The following is an 18777-nucleotide window of genomic DNA, read 5'->3' as shown; positions in this document are numbered from 1 at the left end:
CAGATTCTTTGCATAAATGAACATGAAAAGCATGTGCATGATGTTCAATGTGTTTACAATGGGAATGTCTGTTCTTAAAATTTCCAGCAGAGAGAGTTTATACAATAGAAGCTGGCAGTTTGCAAAGTGCTATTTATAGCCAATTAGAATGTGTCTAACACAGCATTTCTGAATATGAACTTTTTAAGTGGCAATGTCTTCAGCGGCATCAGATTTCGAGCTTTAAGTATTTGCTTTTCAAGTTCCCTTTAGAGAGTCTTTGGGTGAATACATGTATCTATCTTTGTATAGCTGTAATACATCATCAAATGTGTACAAGAATGCAAGCCACATACATGTAGGTCATTGTGCTGCTCTGTGTAGTGACGTTGAAACAAATCTTATACACAGTATCGATCCTACTCTAACAATCATTAGTAGAATTCTACTAGTATACTAATGCAAATGCTGCAATCTGATTAGCTGAGCCATTGCACACTGTCAGCCATTAGTGTGCAGTAGCTTGGTGTGGTCTACAAAACTGCAATGTTTCCTTGTTTCTCAGAAGTTTTGAAAGAACATTTAGAAACAAACAAATAAACGAAATTCCTTAGAAAATTGAAAAGAGGGCTTTTACGGTTCCTTAGATTGAAAAAGCTCAGAATATTTAAAGAAACTGATAAGCGCGCTTACACAACTGCAAATGTCAAATTGACAATTAATTCAGTCCGTGTGAATTCTCTAAAGCATGAAGTCTAATACTAACACCAGAAATAAAAATTTTGGAATCGTTATTTGAAGGAAATTTCAGTCAGAATTCTACTAAAACAATTAGATTATTTGCTGTTGATTTCTATAAGGAGATAGTTGATCATCTCATTTCTGTCACCTTGTAGAAATCTCCAGCTCTTAATCTAATTGTTTTTAGGCACCATATGATCAAGGTGATATTATGTACTTTGGTGAAGATGCTGGAAAACAATGTGTTGCTATGAGTTTGAGTGCTTTGATTTATAATAAGATGAAGGGAGAACATAGCTGTAATGACCTGGTACAAATTATAAAGATGCTAAATCAATTATTGTATTCAATACTGTCACAATGTACAGGGCAGGTGTATTCTATGCAAATGGAATTATCATCAATGATTGGAGATCACTATGTCTGAGAAAAATACATGTAATTTACTAGCTTAATTAATTACAGTGAAAGCTGCACGAGTAATATACATCATTTGTGATTCAGTAATTGGGGGATATCAGTACATTATGTCTGAAGACAGGGCTTTTGAATCACTCTTGTCACAAAACTATTCTTCATTTATTCTGACAATAGAATATATCGGTGTGAGTGTCTATAATCATACCGATAATGGGAGTTATAAGATATTTGATTCTCATGCAAGAGATGAATACGGTAGAAGCCATCCCTCGGGTACATGTGCACTATGAGAGGTACCATCCATTGAAAACTTAGTACAGTGTTTTCAGACTGTTATAAACACTCACTCGGTGACAATTATGAACTCAGAGGAGGGCAGATTAGTACACATGAAGTAACTGTAGTGAACAGTGTGAGAGAAGAAGACAATGACCCGAATATCGTCAAACACATAAGTGACGTCACAACTCAAATCAACTTCACTACGACTACTGTAGCTGTCACTTTCATCTATCAGTCAGTTAAAATAAGCAATGTTTTCATGATGATTACCGTTTCATGATAATTCTTTGAGACGTGCATCTGTGCATACTATTTTTAGAATCGCTGTGCACTGCAAATGATCAACACTCGTGGTAGCATGTCTAGCTACAGCCCGACATATGATCTTAGATCGTCTTGTTTCAGTTAATCTGCACAGTTTATAACACTTTATAACCCTTAGGTTATAATCCTATAATTTAAAATTTAAATAGTTAAACAGCAGAATACTGTAACTTACAGTTATTTTCTAAAATGCAAACAACATTTTTCAATAAACTAAAACATGCTTTGAATTTCCCATTTCATCTTCATTTGTCAATGTTCAACTGTTGTGCATTTGAATTTTCACTGAGTGCATAATTATATTATAGAATTATGCCATAAAATTTATGTTAACAGTTTGAACATTTAAAATACACTGGAAATAAAGAAGAGCAATAGTACTTTAAACAGAGTCAAAACCACTAACAGCAACAAACAAAAAGAAAACAGCAACAGCTAAAGAAAGTCAAAAGAAAGGGATAAATGAAAAGTACCTCAGTTGTTGGTTTAGAGTTCAATTTTCCCATATATATATATATATATATAGAGAGAGAGAGAGACGGTTAAAAGTGCTTCCTGAGCCAACAAAGATGCAAACCAAAAGGATCATGAGGATTCACAGTCTCTTTTATCTTGCTTGAAAAATCAAGGTGAAAAACTCTGAGAAGTTGTTTGTTGATATAATCTCCACAACTTGATAAGAATGGCCAACATAAGGGATTTTGTATAAGTGTGTTGAAGTGTTATCTGATTTGAGTGGGCAAGTCTGCACGTCATGTATTTGCACAATTGATTGTAGATTAACAGACTAGGTACATGTACATGTACATGAATGTATGATTTTGTCACAAGGAAAACCAATCCAAGTGTTGTTAATCTTACAAACTCCGTCCACTAATCCTGGTTTGTAAGACATACTGTATGGGCGAAGCTGAAATAATTTATGAACTATAGAAGACCAGTGAAGGTCTTTTTATGCAATGTAGTACTATTTAAGAGATGAATGACAGTTGTCCAATGTTATGTCTAAGAGTGGTAATTTCTCCCTGGCAAAACATATCCAAATATCTACCAAAGTGTTGGCCGAGTGTCAGCCGACAGTTGGCGACCTGTTGGCAACCTGTCGGTACCCTGTAAGTGGGTCGTAAAGTGAAATGATCGTAAACATTGACTTACCTATCGCTTCTACAACTAGATGCATTTGTAAAAAAGGAAAAGTCATTTCAAAAAGATACTGTGCACAGTACTTTCAGTAGTTAATATGCCATTTTTGCATTGGTAAGTGAAACTTGCCCAAACTGGTTCAATTTCATTTATCTGCCTTATTAAAAAGTTTTTCTAGTTCCCAGTACCCTAAATGCCTGGCCTTTGAAACCCTGTTAAGAAAGTCTTTATTTGTTAAGAACTATTTGATCTGTTGGTTCATTCTCTTTTGCAAAGTGGGTGCCTCCCAAAGGAGCCATTTTTTATTATGAGCAGGATGATATTCCTACTCAGAGAAGCGTGGATCAAAGGTCAGAGAGATTAATTTCCTTTCCCTCCGCATGGCAGTCATCATTGGTAGACAATGTTGCAAATGTTTACGACATGCCTGCTCTAACTGTTTCTCTGAACCAGTGTGGTCATGAGTGACAAGCTTGTACTCTGTGGCATTGATGATCTTTAACTTTACCATCGCGATGAAATCCCTGATGGTGCAGTGGGGGCATCTTGCTTGCTGGAAGGCATTGGCTATACTGCACTGTTGTTTTTTGGAGGATGGCAAGTACTCTCCCGTAGCTTTCATGGATGCTTTCAAAGCTGTGTGTGCTGACTCAGTGGGCTGTCTGCTCCCCAGGCTCCTAATCTACTGCTGCTGCATTAGTAGCCTGCAAAATACGTATTTCCTCCTGCATTGCCAAGACGCAGGTTTTTGCCTCGACCAGGGTTTTCTTAAGATCTTTGATCACTTTTTTTCATTGGTTTTTACGAGGTTGGCAAGTTCTTGGGCATCACTGTTCAGCTCCTCAATTTCTCATTTTTTTTTTTTTAAGTCAGCTGCCAGTTTCTTGTTGTGAATGTGGAGTGCCTGGAAAGCCTCTCCGACTCATTCATGGTGTTGAACAAGGTAATGTGTCTGTAGTGAATCAGTAACCTGTGGGCCAACAGTTTACCGACAGGCTACCAACAGCGGAAAATGGGAGCCCTTGTTCACTATTACCCATTATCCAGCCTTCGAACAACTGAGGCCAGAAGTTTTACCTTCTTCTGCGGTACTTTGCACTCCTTTGCATGTCCACCAAGGACTGAGGCTCAGTCCTACACACAGGACATTAATATTGTTGTCTGTTCAAGTTGCCTTCTGGCAGGGTTGTTACAGTTTTGTCAAGTCGATAAAGAATCTTGGAAAGCAGGTGTAAGTGTGGTAGTGATGCCACTTTGGAAATGACAATTCTTGTTGCAAGGAAACTGTGCTGGTTTAATACATGTATACAATGTAGTGTGTAAAATCAAAGCAAAACTTTACTTGCTAATTATTTTGCAAATACTTATTTTAAACATTTGAGTTTTAATAGAAAACCAGTTTTGGATACTTCATTATGTATCACTCCATCTTCAGTTCAAGGATGGTTACAATATTATGTGACTGTATTAAAAGTCTACAGATGACAAAGAATTACTTGTAAATAATAGAAGCTAATTTCAATTTAAATGTGATATCTACAAACGAAAGTCTTTAACCCTGTCTCTTGAAAATATTGCAGTAACTTTGATGTGCTGTGCTATTTGCATTGAAATAGAATTGGTCTCTCACCCATTTGACTAAAAAGCTCTCCATTTCTGTATCCATTGCATCTCTTGTCTTGCTGGTACAGTAGAATACTGAAACCAAGCTATCACCAGACTACTGGTTTTGTTGGTGTGGTTTACTGTCTTGCTGCCTTCAGACAACTTCTCATTGTTTTGTGTCCTCACAGTTTGCTAAAGATTATTTTCCAGTATTTGGTGGTGTTTCCTGTTTGTTTGTCTCCTTTTCAGAAGTTTGGTGTGTCTGGACTCTTAAATCAATGGAGTTGGGTTGACTTTCATGAATTCTTTTGTAACCTTTAATTAAGGGACCACAGTCAAGCATGAGCCTGATTAGGGTCAGGCACTTCATCTCTGGCATTTTCTGTTTCAGTAACAAATTTTTTCTATGTAATTGCACTCTACTTGCAATCTCAAGGAAAATCTTATTAAGCCTTTACAAAAAGCTATTTTGATATTTTTATGTTTGATGTCATATGGTTATTTGGTGGCACATGCATCCCATTGAATGCAAAATTATGTTTGAACGAATGTAGTCTGTATGCGACTACAATCCTGACTCACAAATCATGACATCCTATCTTTTTTGACAATCTACAGAGTAACTACTCAACTTTTCTATTGTAAATTCTGCAAATAAAACAAATAATTTACATGTAGCAGTTAATGTATATCTAAACCAAAAGCAGATTAGAAAAAAAGAAGTGGCAAAAAGCTACATGTAGTGAACAACTTAAATAGCACTGCCTCACTGTGATCAAGTTGTACGTAAAAGCTGTTCATTATTGTGTACTAAGTGAGACATGTGAGCCAAATGATAACCACAGCAGCATGCAAAGAAAGCTGATAGTTTCTGTTCCTTATTCTCTTTTTCAGAAATTTGGCATCCCTGTTTCATGTCAATATTCACATCTTGAATTGTCAAAATATGCTTACCCCTATAAATTTAGTTGTAACCATTAAATCAGTGGCAAAATTCCAGTGACGCTGCCTAAAAATGTCTGTAAATACAGTGTTATTGTTTTGTGGGATGTTGGATTCCTAGTCAGGGCTACTTGGTTATTAGATTACGCGAGTTTAAATTGCTTGGCTAAATAACTGCATTTGTTTCCTGGCCATAAGTTATTTTTGTCACGCAGCAAGAGTTGTTTCATCATTTAAGTTAAAAATTAAGGTACTTTTTTCATGGGTTAGTCACTGCATTCTGAAATATTTATGATGGTGCTACATGATAAGAAGATGCTGTGTTTGACATCTCAATGATGTTCTTAAGCCTATGTTGCCACTGTTGCAGAGTTGTGAATAATACTTTGTTCCTTACTTTGTACTTTTTTTTGGTGGGATAAAGGCTATTTCCCTTACATGTACATGTATGTTGCTGTGAGGTGTCCACTAACAAATGCTAAAGTGAACACTGTCTTACAACCAGTGTGACAAAAGAAAGTACTACTTTGTTGCAAACATAAGATCGTGACTACAATGGTCACTGGTGCAGGATTTTGTGATTCTCTTCTTAAGACATGGAAGTCTTTTGCAGTTATCATCATTGCACTTTTCATCTTAAGTTTACTAATACTCAATCCAAAGGCTCCTGTATTTTGAGGTTTGGCATCTTGTCGTAATTCCATTGACTTTACCAAGTTAGTATACGAATAGGTATGGAGTGTTGTTTTTCCAAACGATGCCTGCAGGTTCAAACACATATGGCTTTGATTAAATATCTCCTATTTGAGATAATAACAAATGTGTGATAAAAAAATGATATGTTAAATGTTAGGGTTATGCCAGTCTTTAAACTGACTTAGTTCAATCTCCTCTATGATGTTGTTGTCCTTTCTGTTATCTACAAAATGAAATTTTGGCAGGGTCTAGCTAGATGCCCTCTCTGGCTTTGTAAGCATTTTACTGTTGCTGTTAAATTGCTTGATGGGATCATTTCCAACATGGCTTGGCCAACCGATGGCTTCCTCCTTGATTTTGAGCCAGGTGTTGATGCATGGTTGGATTTCGAGTATCACATACAACATCCTTATCCAATTCTGGTCAACACCACCTGCCTGTTATCCGACGTTGTTGAGTGGTGTGACTGCAAATGTGACTTCCCTTGAGCATGGGTTTCTCTATCCCTTCTTCTTCAGAGGTGGCACACAGGGAAGGTCAAGTTGCTGTCTTGTCAGAGTGGTATCACAGGATGGTACATTTGGCGATGCCCAAGAACTTGGCGATATCCGTACACTGTCTTGTGTTCTATGTGGTACTTCGTATTCTTGTTCACGTAGGGATACAATGATGTGAAGTTGTAGTACCTCAGCTGTTCCCCATTGTCAACATCAGCCAGCTGGTAAAGCATGATGGTGTTGGTGTGTCCACTGCAGAAGGCATCTCTTGGCTCTAAGGGGTCTACAAAGTTGAGTGTCCACAAAGGTCTGGATCTCCTCTGTCCTTTTTCATTTGCTTTCACTGACATTCCCAAATTTCGACAACATTATAGTGTTTTGTCCCTCAGGTACCTCATTTTCTTCTGAGAACAGCAGTAAACTTTGTTCACTGAATGATTCTCCAGGTGTCAGCTGTTTTCACTACAGTTTGGTTGGCAGGTTGGGCAACCATGCCAGAAACAACTGTGGAACTCATAGATGGTGTTGGTGAGTTTGTTGTAGCTGTCTGCCTTGTATCGACTGTTGGGGGATGCTGTATTCACCCTCATTGGCTGCATGTCGAGTGAGATGGGATTGACTTGGGAACCTTGGAAAACACTGTTCCTGCCAATGCAACCACTCCAGGGTGACTTTAGAGTGATTGCTGTTCATCCTTAGTCTGTTTAAGGGTTCTGAGGAAATGGTGTTGGGCTGCATACAGCTCTGACGCAAGGTCTCAATTGCAGGTGGAAGCAAGGGCGGCATGGTTCAATGTGTTAAACTTACAATGTAGCTTCATTTTGGAATACTGTCTTGAAAATGAGGCAGCCTTGTTCAATCTATCTGACTCGCAGAATTCCATCAACTCTTTTTGAAGTCAAACTGGATGTTCTTTGCCACTTGCTCATGAAACACTGTTATGAACAAGACTTGCTAGACTGAAAAGCATGTTGAAGTCAATAAATAGAATCTCTAATGAAAGGTACTAGACGGGCGGCAGCACGCTGTTCCTGGGTTTTGGATACTACTGGTAAAGGCAAAATGGACCAATAATTACTGATCGTTATCATTTTGCTGGTGACCTGGAGCCAAATTAGCACATTTCCTCTGAGTAGGATGGAGACCATTTTGCAAGCCAAAATTAATACAAGCTGTTCAAGATGGGGCCAGGACATCAGCAAATTTCTTCAAGATGATGTTTGGTGTAAGTTATGAGGGCCTGTTGCTTTGTTAATGTTTATATATCTTAATAAGGTGGCAAAATTGTCGGCAGGACTTAAATTTTTGACAGGGTGTTTTCTGTCACTAATAGTAAAGAAGAAGTGAGGCCATTAGCTACAACACTGTCATTTTGATGACCATGCACTGACTGAAAGAAATGGCTGAAAGCATCAGAACAAGCTATATCGTTGCAGTAGTCATCATGGTCATTTCATTGAACTGTTAGTTCAAATAACTCAAATAAAATGGTGGTTCAAATTTCTGGTTAATTTTTTGATCAAGAAAAGTGTTAGTGGAAGCTTGTTGAAATTGTGTGTCAAATGCTGAAGGAAAGTGTTTATTTCAGTTGTTTGGGTATATCGTGCAACGGTAAAGAAGATGGTGGGAAGGAGACTAGGGAATGGTCAGGAGAAAGGTTGGCTTATATCTTAACATTGTGATTGGCTGCAGGTAATCCTTATCTGCTATCTTGACACGCAGCACTATGACCTTCCTGTAAGTACCAGGAAAACCTCTTGAACATTACATTTCTCCCTGACCTGTTTTTGTTCAGGTGTTAGGGCTGGCAGGTATTTTTTTAATTAATTTTCTCCAGCACTTGGTGATGAAATCTTGTGCAAAGCACCATGGATTTCTGGGGTTGAGTGTAATGTCATTTGATGACCCCAGGTAAAAACTAAGTTGTTCTCTCATTTGCTTGCTAAGGAAATGGTTTGGTTTTAAACATGCTCATCAGTGTGATGCTGCTGCAATACACAAGCTGGCAGGAATTGAAAATCCCTTTCACTTCTGTGCATTTCCGTCTTCCTTTCAAAGGTGAACTTGAGATTGACAAACATTTTCAATTGAATGTCCTCAGGAAAAAAGCCAAAAGCTAAAGAAAGTTTTGAATACTGAGTAACAAAGGGTTTTGCAGAGGAACAGTCGTTTAATTATCAACAATTCCCATTTAGGGCCCACAGGGACCTCAATTGACATTCTGAGAGTGACCCTTCTAGTCCCAGTTCTTCATTGTCTTTCATCATACTAACACCAGTTATAGGGTTAAATTTTAAGATGGGTATGTGAGAGAATCAGTTTTATAATGTAACAAAATTAACAAAAAACAAAATGATGTAAAAAGTGTGGATTTCCATCACAATGATGAAAGAATAGGCGACCGGTTAGAATGCTGTATTATAAATTTTAAGATATTAAGGAATAACCCTCATATGCAATAGTGGAGATCCACGGTAAAAAATAGTAAAAAATATTAAACTTGCTGGAAATTAATCATAAACTAATATAGTTACAATAATGTCATAAGCGAAATGTTGCCATACTGATATCTTTACTTCCATTTCATAAGAAAAGGTCTAACTGTGATATCCTGATGTAATGCAATCAAATTAAGGTAATTTTTTATGAAAAGGAACATATAAAATGAATATTGTTACAGTATTATAGTGATGTTGCTTAGTGTGATATTCTGGGTAAAGAGTGCAAAAAAATCTTTTTTTGTACTTTTCTTCCTTTGGATTGTGAAAGTACATTCAATTATTTTTACATGTACATCCTCAGAAAGGTGACTGCTTTGAGTCCTAAGGGTATCAGTGACTTTGAGAACATCAACATTCTTTCCATTTAAAATTCATGTCGTTGATTTTGATCAGTCCTACTATAAACTGCTGTGGGGTATTGGCAGAGTTGATGATATGGCCTAACGCTTGTTAAGTTTGTACAAGACTCCTTCTCGACCAGTGTGACAAAAGAAACTACTTCATCACAAAATTTTAGACTGTGACTGCAATGGTCACATGGTGCATGATTTTGTGGTTCTTTTTTTAAGATGTGGAAGTCTTTTGTAGGTATTGTCATTGCACTTTTCATCTGAAGTTTACCACTATCCAATGCAAATTAAAAAAGGCTCCTGTATTGCAAGGTTGTTTTCTTTGGCGTCATGTTGGGAGCCAATTCTACTGACTTTGCGAAGTTAGTACACAAATAGGTATGAACTGTAGTTTTTTTTCCCAAATGATGCCTGCAGGTTATACATCAGGGTTATGCTAGTCTTTAAACTGACTTAGATCAATCTCCTTCATGTTGTTGTCTTCTCTGTTATCTACAAAGTGGAGTTTTGGCAAGGTCTAGCTTGATGCCCTCTCTTGCTTTGTATGCATTTAAATGTTGCTTTGGTTCATAGGATCATTTCCAACATGGCTTGGCCAACCGCTGGCTTCCTCCTTGATTTTGAGCCAGGTCTTGATGTACGATTTGAACAATACCATTTTGGTCTGCGGAAAATGTCACACTCTGTGGATTTTGAGGATGACATAACCCTTCTCTATGGCCTTATCCAATTTCGTCTCACACCACATGCCTGTTTTATGACGTTGAGTGGTGTGGCTGCAAATGTGACCTTGCTTGAGCATTGGTTTCTCCATCTCTTCTTCTGCACAGGTTTCAACAATGGGAAAGTTGAGCTCCCTTTGACACAATACATTACCACTGTGCGTCCATACAGGTCAAAGACCCCTGGTTTTGGCAGACTTTTTGAAGCCTGTAACTTATTGCACCATTCAATAACATGCGAACTCTGAAGCACGAAACTTAATGATTGATTCCGTTTTTGGCTGTCATCAATCATGATTATGACCATAACTAACCAACCTTGAAGAAAATTAAATCTACTAATCACAGTCCACAAACTTGGTGTTTTGAATTTCTTTTTCCTGAGAAGTTTGCTAAGGTGCCTAATGGAAACAAGACATGAAACCATTGATTGTTTACAGTTTGCCTGTAATTGAAAGGCACAGTAGTTGGCAATGCTAGGTGAAAGTTAGTGGGATTCAGAGCTACCTTATTTACATTTTTTTGTTCTTTTAGAGGTTCTAATAAAGCATTCATGCAGATCTGTTCCACTGGAAAAGATAGGAAGGTGCTATGTTCATCTTCTACAAAATCTGACAATCACCACTTGCTACTTGATAATCTTTTTGCCAAGCAACATTCTTATGCATTTAACACATAGAAGCAGACAGGTAACTGGAAAACTTATGGCAAACAACCGTTTTTTTAGAGTTTCCATCTTTCTTGCCTTTTTTGGGAAATGCAAGATTCTCCAGAAAACAAAACTGCTTCTGTTTTGACCAGTAATTAAGTATATAATGTTCACTTTGCCTTTGAGTATTAATTGTTAAGTATTAATGGCTCGCAACGCAACTAGCAGCCCCAACCTTTCCATATGGGAGTCCCCCCAGAAAAAAGTATATGTTAAACATCAGGGTTGTGCCAGTCTTTAAACTGACCTGTTTCAATCTGCTAGTTTTTAAACTGATCATAATGCAATGTCATCTTGTTTAAAATGAGCTATAAAATAAAAAAAAAATCTGGGAATTAATGAAGAAGAAAGCACTCTGTCTTAAACTGGCATGGAATGTTGGAGAAACCGTCAATGTGAAACACATATGTCCTAGATGATTGCACTTCATGAAAAAAGTAGGGTGATCTTTTAATCAAGTTGACATACTAGTGAGCCCCATGTCCCACATATCACTTTGAAGGAAGATGTTGATCAAGTGTCGATCGAGGGTATTGCTCAACCCTCGACCCCAGATGCCTTCTGTAGACATGATCCAAATTATATAACTGAAGACATCGCATTGAAGCACTACACTGGTAACTTTGGCAAAACAGTTCACTGTTCCAGAGTGTTGATACTGGAAGTTCTTTGGCAAATTTGTCCATTGTTTATAGAGTTACTAGTCTCTAGGGAAACAGTTAGTTTTCTTTTCCTCCAATCTCAATGTTTGTTTTCGTCTTGGGGATCATTGAGATTCTTGGGAAAACAAATCTGCTTCCCTCCAAACAAGTAATTAAGTTTAACATGTTCACTTAGCCTTCGGCAATAATAATATTGTCAAGTAGCAATGGCTTATGAGATGACAAGCATCCGTGACCTTTTCATATTGGAGTTCCCCCCAGGAAAAAGGTATATATTAAACATCAGGATTACACTAGTCTTTAACCGGACCCAAGAGATTACTTTGATTTACTAGACTGTAATCCAGGGTTTGTACAGGTCATGGAAAACCTGGAAAGTCATGTAATTTAGGAATTTCATTTTCCAGGCCTGGAAAGGAATGGAATTTAATTGTTGGTCCTTGAAAGTCATGGCAAACTTGAAAATGTCCTGGAAAAAGTCATGGAAAGTCATGGAATTTGGACAGCTCAAAAGAGTACGAACTCTGGTAATCCCACTCTTGAAATGCCAGGTTCTTCTGTGTTATCTACTAAATTATAAAATCCATGTAAGTACAAAAAAAAAGGGAACTCTGTCTTTAACTTGCGTGGAATGCTTTTTGCAGGTATAAATAGCACATTGTGAAAGTAATTTTACAAATGAGTATAATTTCCAGAGGGAAACATTCGATAATTTAATATTATGATTGATCAAAAAGCTTGGCATATTAAACTACAGCTGTACCTGTATGATGCTACCTATAGGTGGTGGATATGACATTTTTAAATATTGCTACTAAGCTACACCATGTTAAACATCTAGGTAAGTAAATGTGAGAGACATTTGATAAATGAGGTGCTCATGTGTTTCGTTTGAAAATTAGACTGAGGAAATTGGTGCCCAGTTTGTTCCAGCCTCGGCTCATTTCATTAAGCTGTCTCCATTTTATATTGCTAATTTAGTATAACCATTTTTCGCCTAAGAACTAAATTAACTATCCCTACACAATGAGAATTTGCTATATGCTAGGTGCAGCTTTTACCATAAAATGTGCAACGAGAAGTGCAGGTTGTGAGAAGGTAGATGTTTCTGATCACAAGAGAACTCAACTTAAATGTTTGTTGATACCTTGTTTAATTTTTAATAGAAATTTAGACCACAAATGCAAGACAGCTGTAATGGGGTTAAACCATTAGCCACAAAACAGGGCAAAAAAAAAAGGCATATAATAAGGGAGTGTAATATTAATTAGTCTCAAGATGCTCTTGTCAAGACACTAACGGGTATAAGAAATGATGTAAGCTTCAAACGCATGGGGGGTTGAAAATGAATTCTAATGCAGATTAAAAGTTATATACAAGCAAACTTAAAAGATGACATATTTGAACTGTAGAGAAATATATGAAGAAGTGATTGATCATTGCAGTCATATACACATCTACATCTACACATCTACAATTAGTTAAGTCGTTAAAAATCACGAGATATCGCACCAACTATAAAAATCTCAAAAAAAGAGCAAGGGATGTCAAAAAATGAAAAACGCTTAATAGCTTGACAACTGCTCTTGTTGCATAAATTCTGTCACATGCTATTTTGTCTGCTACCAGGAGACACAAACTGCTCTTCAGGAGACACACCAAAGGTTTAATGTAGCTATCATGATATAGCACCCTTTGAGAATGATGCAGAAATTGCAACTGAAGGGTCATGCAATCATTATACTTGTATTACAATCAAGTGACGCGGGACCTATGAAATAAGCAAGCTACTGATAACACATTCTAACATCCTTTCCTTATTGAAAAGAAAAGAAAACTGAAACAAACAATGAAATCGACTGAATGAAAAAATTCAGCTAGAAGCTCGACACCATGCATTGTTTAATAGCAAACATAGTCTTTTAACCGTTCTGGTGGCCTTCGAACACGTCAAGGGCCCACCGTTGCTGGTGGGGGGTTCCTGTTGACCTCCAGCGGCTTGTGTTAGCTTGATTTGTTTGGTAGCCTCAGTGGTGGGGTGCTTGTAATTGGTGTTTCAGGGTTTTCAGCTGGCTTGTGCAACATAGGATTGCTTGGCGGTGGTGACCAGTGGTCCTGCTGAATTATCAGTAGTGGCTCTTGGGTCTTTCTCAGGTGCATATGGTTACGGCGGTATGTCTGACCATCTGATGTCGCCACGGTGTATGATCATTGGTCATGTTTGTCAACCACCAATACTTTGCGCCACTCTTTCTCACCAGGACACAGTGGTTTCGTGCGCACAGTGTCACCCTTCTTGAGGGGCTTGAGATCTTTTGCGGTGTGGTTGTGATACCACTTGTGTTTATACTGACATTCAATAAGCTTTGTGTGGTCTTTAAATGGCTTGCTGGCTTGCGGTTGCAGGAGTTGATTCATAGAGGAGGGTTCAATAGAGTAGGGCTTATTACAAAAAATTGAACTTCAAGAGGAGGGAGTGTCTTAATGGTGCTTTAATGACATTGGAAAATGCATTATTTTTTACATCCATGTGCCAAATTGCCAGAGTGCAAATTCATGTGGAGAGGGCCATTGAAAGATTGAAAGATTTGAAAATATTTCAAGGAAATTTGCCTTTGACACTGGCCCCACTTGCTGACCAGATGTTGATAGTCTGTGGAGCTCTTTGTAATTTGTTGAAGCCACTGGCAAGATAACTTTCCCAACAGTTCTAAAGCAAAGCTTTTTTGGTTTCAGTTACTGGGTATTTTGCTCCCTGTCAAAATATAATGCCTAAAATGAAATGCAACTCAGTGAAGACTGTGTGTTATTCCTGTTAATTCTAAATGTATCATCTTTCAACAAAATTATCTGAAAGTGGCTGTGAAATACCTCATGATCAAGAGCATTTAACATGAATGTGTGGCACCATATGACAAGCCCTTTGTTAAAATTTATGCAACGAATTTCATTACCCCTTTGACTCACAGAAATTCTCCTTACAATTTTAACACAAGTTGAATGCCACGCTCTTTTAAGAACTTTTTTAAACCATCAACCTTGTATTTCGACAAATCTTTGCCTGCAGCATTCTTTACACGAGTACTATGAGCGTCCATGTTGGATTTTTATGCACTTAGCCTCACTCTCGTGCCATAACTTTGAAACCAGTCTCCAAACATACGGCAACTCGGAAATGGGCTATTATATACATATTTTTTTCATCATCATCATCATCCTTAGACAAAAGACTTGTTTTGATTGTACCATTTCTAAACTTCGATCCTCAAATTATGGCTTCAATCAAGAACTTATTATGGAAAGACTGCAAAACATCAAACTTCGTTCTCTGATTTTGTTGCTCTTTCTCTACACCTATTTTACTGGACACAACTCACAGTGGTTAGAAATCCTCCTCTCTTTCACTGTTAGAATTGATAATTGAAAAGAAAAAACACTATTACAAACTGCATCCCACTTTATTTAACCTTTGTTTTTGCCCTACAATAAAAATATGTGTAATATGTACTTTTTAATACCCTTTCTTTATTGGAACTATGTACAGGAAGTGAATACTTTTGGTAAAGCTCAAACTCCCAAAAAGAAACAAAAAAAAAATACACTGTATTTTAAACTTTATTCTCCCAACCCTGACAGCTAAGTTTCAACTTGGCCTATGAACTTCTTGAAGTTCTGTTCATCCAATTTTATCTTTGCATAGCTTAAAATATTTCAATCCTTCATTTTCTAAATTTGTAACACTTTGCTCATACTTCTGGTGCTTTTGTGCTTGACCTCCTAACCTAGAATCCATAATGTAAAATTCAATTCTATGGACTTCTGGTATTCCAAAAGTATAACATTATTATAATTAATAAATGATCACTTTCCCAGAAACCAGAATGTAAAAAATGTAATTGCACATGATGTGTTCTTTAATTTACAGAACACGGAATATTTTACATGTTCAAAAGAAATTCTCTATGTTAGTAAATGGCCACATTGGAAATGGCTTAACCATTGCTTTTCAAGGATTATAACTCTTTTTGCTGCTTCTTTGTTCCTTTTATGAACAGTCACAGTCAGCTATTGGCAGAAGTCTTCATAATCGTAGTTTTCCTGAAGGTAAACATAGAACCTTATCTTAGTGCCAACAGCAACTGAAAAGCAGACAATGTTATTAAAATAAGATAAATTTAGACTAATGCCTAACAGCGTTTTTCATTTTTAACGGACACCTTGTAATGGTTTTAACCTACTATTTTTCTGTTGTTCATTCCACAATAATAGCTTAAGTATAGTTAAATTAACATAAGTATAAAAACACCATGTGTCGATACTCCATGTTTTAATATGGAAGCATACAATAAACATTTATGGCATTGCCTTGCACAAGGAAAACATCTCGAAACACTTTTTATGCAACAAGTAAAAAAGCCAAAACAATTGGCCGATCTCCCCCACACCACCCCTGCATGCTTAGCACGCCAACGTCTTGCGCATGACTTCTTATGGGAATTCAAATAAATAAGAGCAGGTCCTTCTGTTTGCCCTCAATGTTAACAAGGAAGATTGTATGTACATCATAAATTCTAAATTTGTCTTCTGCTGTACATCATAACCAAACAAAGTTTGTTGACTAACCTAATCATTTCTGTCAAAAGTCTACTAAATGCTGCTACCTCCTGAACCTTAAAGTTCACAAAAAAATGACCCTTGCACGTCTTGCGAGCCTTTGTTTTGTTTTAATTTCTGGACCTAAAAATTGATCTTTATTAATCTGTTAAAGAAATGAAACGTTTTTTCTGTCCAAAATAAGCCATATAAAAATTAAAAGGAATGTCAATCTTTTTTTTCCACCGCTCTCTTATCTTCCTGTTCTTGCTCTCCTCTCTCTATTTTTTTCTCCTTCGTTGGAGTGACTTTAAGGTTTTTAGGAGTCATGAAACAACCAAGCATATGGCTGTTTTGGTGCAAGGTCTTAACATGGTTTTCAAAAATTCAGACATACTGGCACAAAATGCCCGAAATGATCAGGAAATGGCCTAGTTTGACTCCAGATGCTTTAGAAAGTTCAAAAGTAATTCGTCAGACCTATTTTTCAACCTTTTCCAGCTCATCCAGTCTTGTTCCGTTGAGATATACATGTATTCTGAAGCTGCTCCATCACATATCTTACTTAACTCAAGCTAACTTATTAACCTTCGAACGTACAAAGAGCGGGCTGTAAATGCCACCCCCGCATAAGGTTTTTCAAAGTTTTGAACTGATGATTCACTCTAAAAAGGCTGAAACTTTCAGTAGCTCTTCCATCATTGTCTGCAGAAATTTTGACATGTAAATTGTGTGTCCATCAATTTTGACGTTCCCATGGCAACCATTAAAATTCCTATCCAGCTCTTTCTACAGTATTGTACCTTGTGGGATATATTTTGGCATCTATCATTGCCCCAGCAGCAACATTTCGCTGTGCAGGGCCGGTTGCTTATTCCACTCTGACAAGACAAGGTGATTCGAACGCACTCACATTTAGAGGAGGTGAAAAATTTCTCAATTTATTGTATTTTGAATACTCGCTTTAGTTTCACAGCCAGCTCTTCAAGCTTTAATTTGAAATAGGAGTTTAACTATCTACAGTTTAAGCAAACACGCAACATCGTTTGGTTGCGAGGTACTTCAAGGTATACAATAACCCTGAACTACAACACTTACTGTACCATACCTTGAATGATATATTTTCACATGTACCAAAACCCCAGCAAGCACATTTTGATATGCAAGGCCGTTTGGCCTTTCCACTATGACACCTCCTGCATGTTTGGCTTTTGTTACAGCTGCGACCAATCTGCAAGAAAATCAACCCTAAGTATGTAACTATGAAGTAAAAATGCTGTTGCCAAAGGTTCAAGTTTGGAGGAGGCGACTGCTGAGGCTGTACAGGATTAGTATGTATCCTCAAAAGATGTAATTATTATAATACATGTACATCTAGAAATAAATGTATGCATCAAAGCATATACACTCACAGTAAATTACTTATACCCCAATTTCACATAAAATTTGTCAAGTAAGAAGCTCTGGAACCATAAACTCAGCAAAAAACAGCGGGAACTTGTCCAAAAATCCGCTGCCAAAATTCTGCATTGAATTCCGCATGGACAATTAAAATACCTTTGTTTGTGTAGATAACTAGATCAGTGCAGGTTCTATTTCAGTGGAATGACCTTAAGTATAGCCATTTTTTGTCTGAGAACTAAATGAACTATCCCTACGCAATAGGAATTAGCTATATTCCAGGTATGGCTATCATAAAATGTACAGCCAGTCAAGCACATCATTAGAAGATAAAAGTTTCTGATCACAACTTTAGAGAACCCAACTTAAATGTTTGTTTATAACTTGTTTAATTTTTAGAAGATTTAGACCACAAATGCAAGATGGCCTTAATGAGGTTAACCATTAGCCGCAGAACACGCTAACAAAAGCAGTTATGTGTTAAAATCGTAAAATTTCAACTCTTAATCACAAAAAATGTCAAGCGTATTAAAAAGTAGCCGGCACCAAAATAAAGTCTCAAGATCTCTTGTCAAGAAGCTAACATGTATTAAGTGTATTTAAAAGGAATGATGCAAGCTTCAAATGCATGGGTATTGAAATTGAATTTCTTCTAATGCAGATTATAATAAATGTATGATAAAAATATGTTTACAGCCAAACTTGTGACAGATGATATATTTGAACGGTGGAGAAATATATGATGCATGATCGATTATTGCAGTTATATACACAGCTTAACAGTTTCACAGCTGCTCTTTGTTGTGTATATAACTGCGATGATCAATTAGGTCTTAAAAAATATTGCATGTTAAATATCAGGATTATGCTAGTTTTGCAACTCTTCCAATTTTGTTTGTTCTAGATCTTGCAGATTTTCTGGTTCGTCCACTCCAATATCATCTACAAGATTGAAAACTCAATTATATAATAATAATAATACCCATATGAGGAAGTACCAGATCCCATTAAAATAGTGCTCAATACACATATAGTGTAGAGCTGAGTATATGAGTAATAACGAAGAGGCAAGATTTGCTGTTACTCCGAGTTTCGTGCTTACGCACTCATCAGACAGTATTTAATGATAAGCATTCCTATCAACTAGATATATATACACAGTATTAAACAATAGGCTAATTGCTGGACTAGTTGCATTACAATAAGTGAT

At 37.0% G+C, this 18777-nt stretch overlaps 1 long non-coding RNA gene across 1 annotated transcript in view; it reads left to right on the top strand.

Annotated features, from left to right (window-relative positions):
* The window catches only part of LOC149104227 (uncharacterized), a 20714-nt gene extending 2475 nt beyond the window's left edge, over positions 1-18239 (top strand). The window contains exon 2 of the long non-coding RNA XR_016201673.1: positions 17387-18239. This is a non-coding gene — a long non-coding RNA (uncharacterized LOC149104227). The remainder of the gene's footprint in view (positions 1-17386) is intronic.
* The last annotated feature ends 538 nt before the right edge of the window (positions 18240-18777 follow it).

The sequence above is a fragment of the Orbicella faveolata genome, unplaced genomic scaffold (genome assembly GCF_042242905.1).
Source record: "Orbicella faveolata isolate gen_17 unplaced genomic scaffold, um_ofav_v1 contig_34, whole genome shotgun sequence".
Classification (NCBI taxonomy): Eukaryota; Metazoa; Cnidaria; class Anthozoa; order Scleractinia; family Merulinidae; genus Orbicella; species Orbicella faveolata.
Note: the sequence above shows the minus strand (reverse complement) of the source record. Positions and strands in the feature narration are given on the sequence as shown.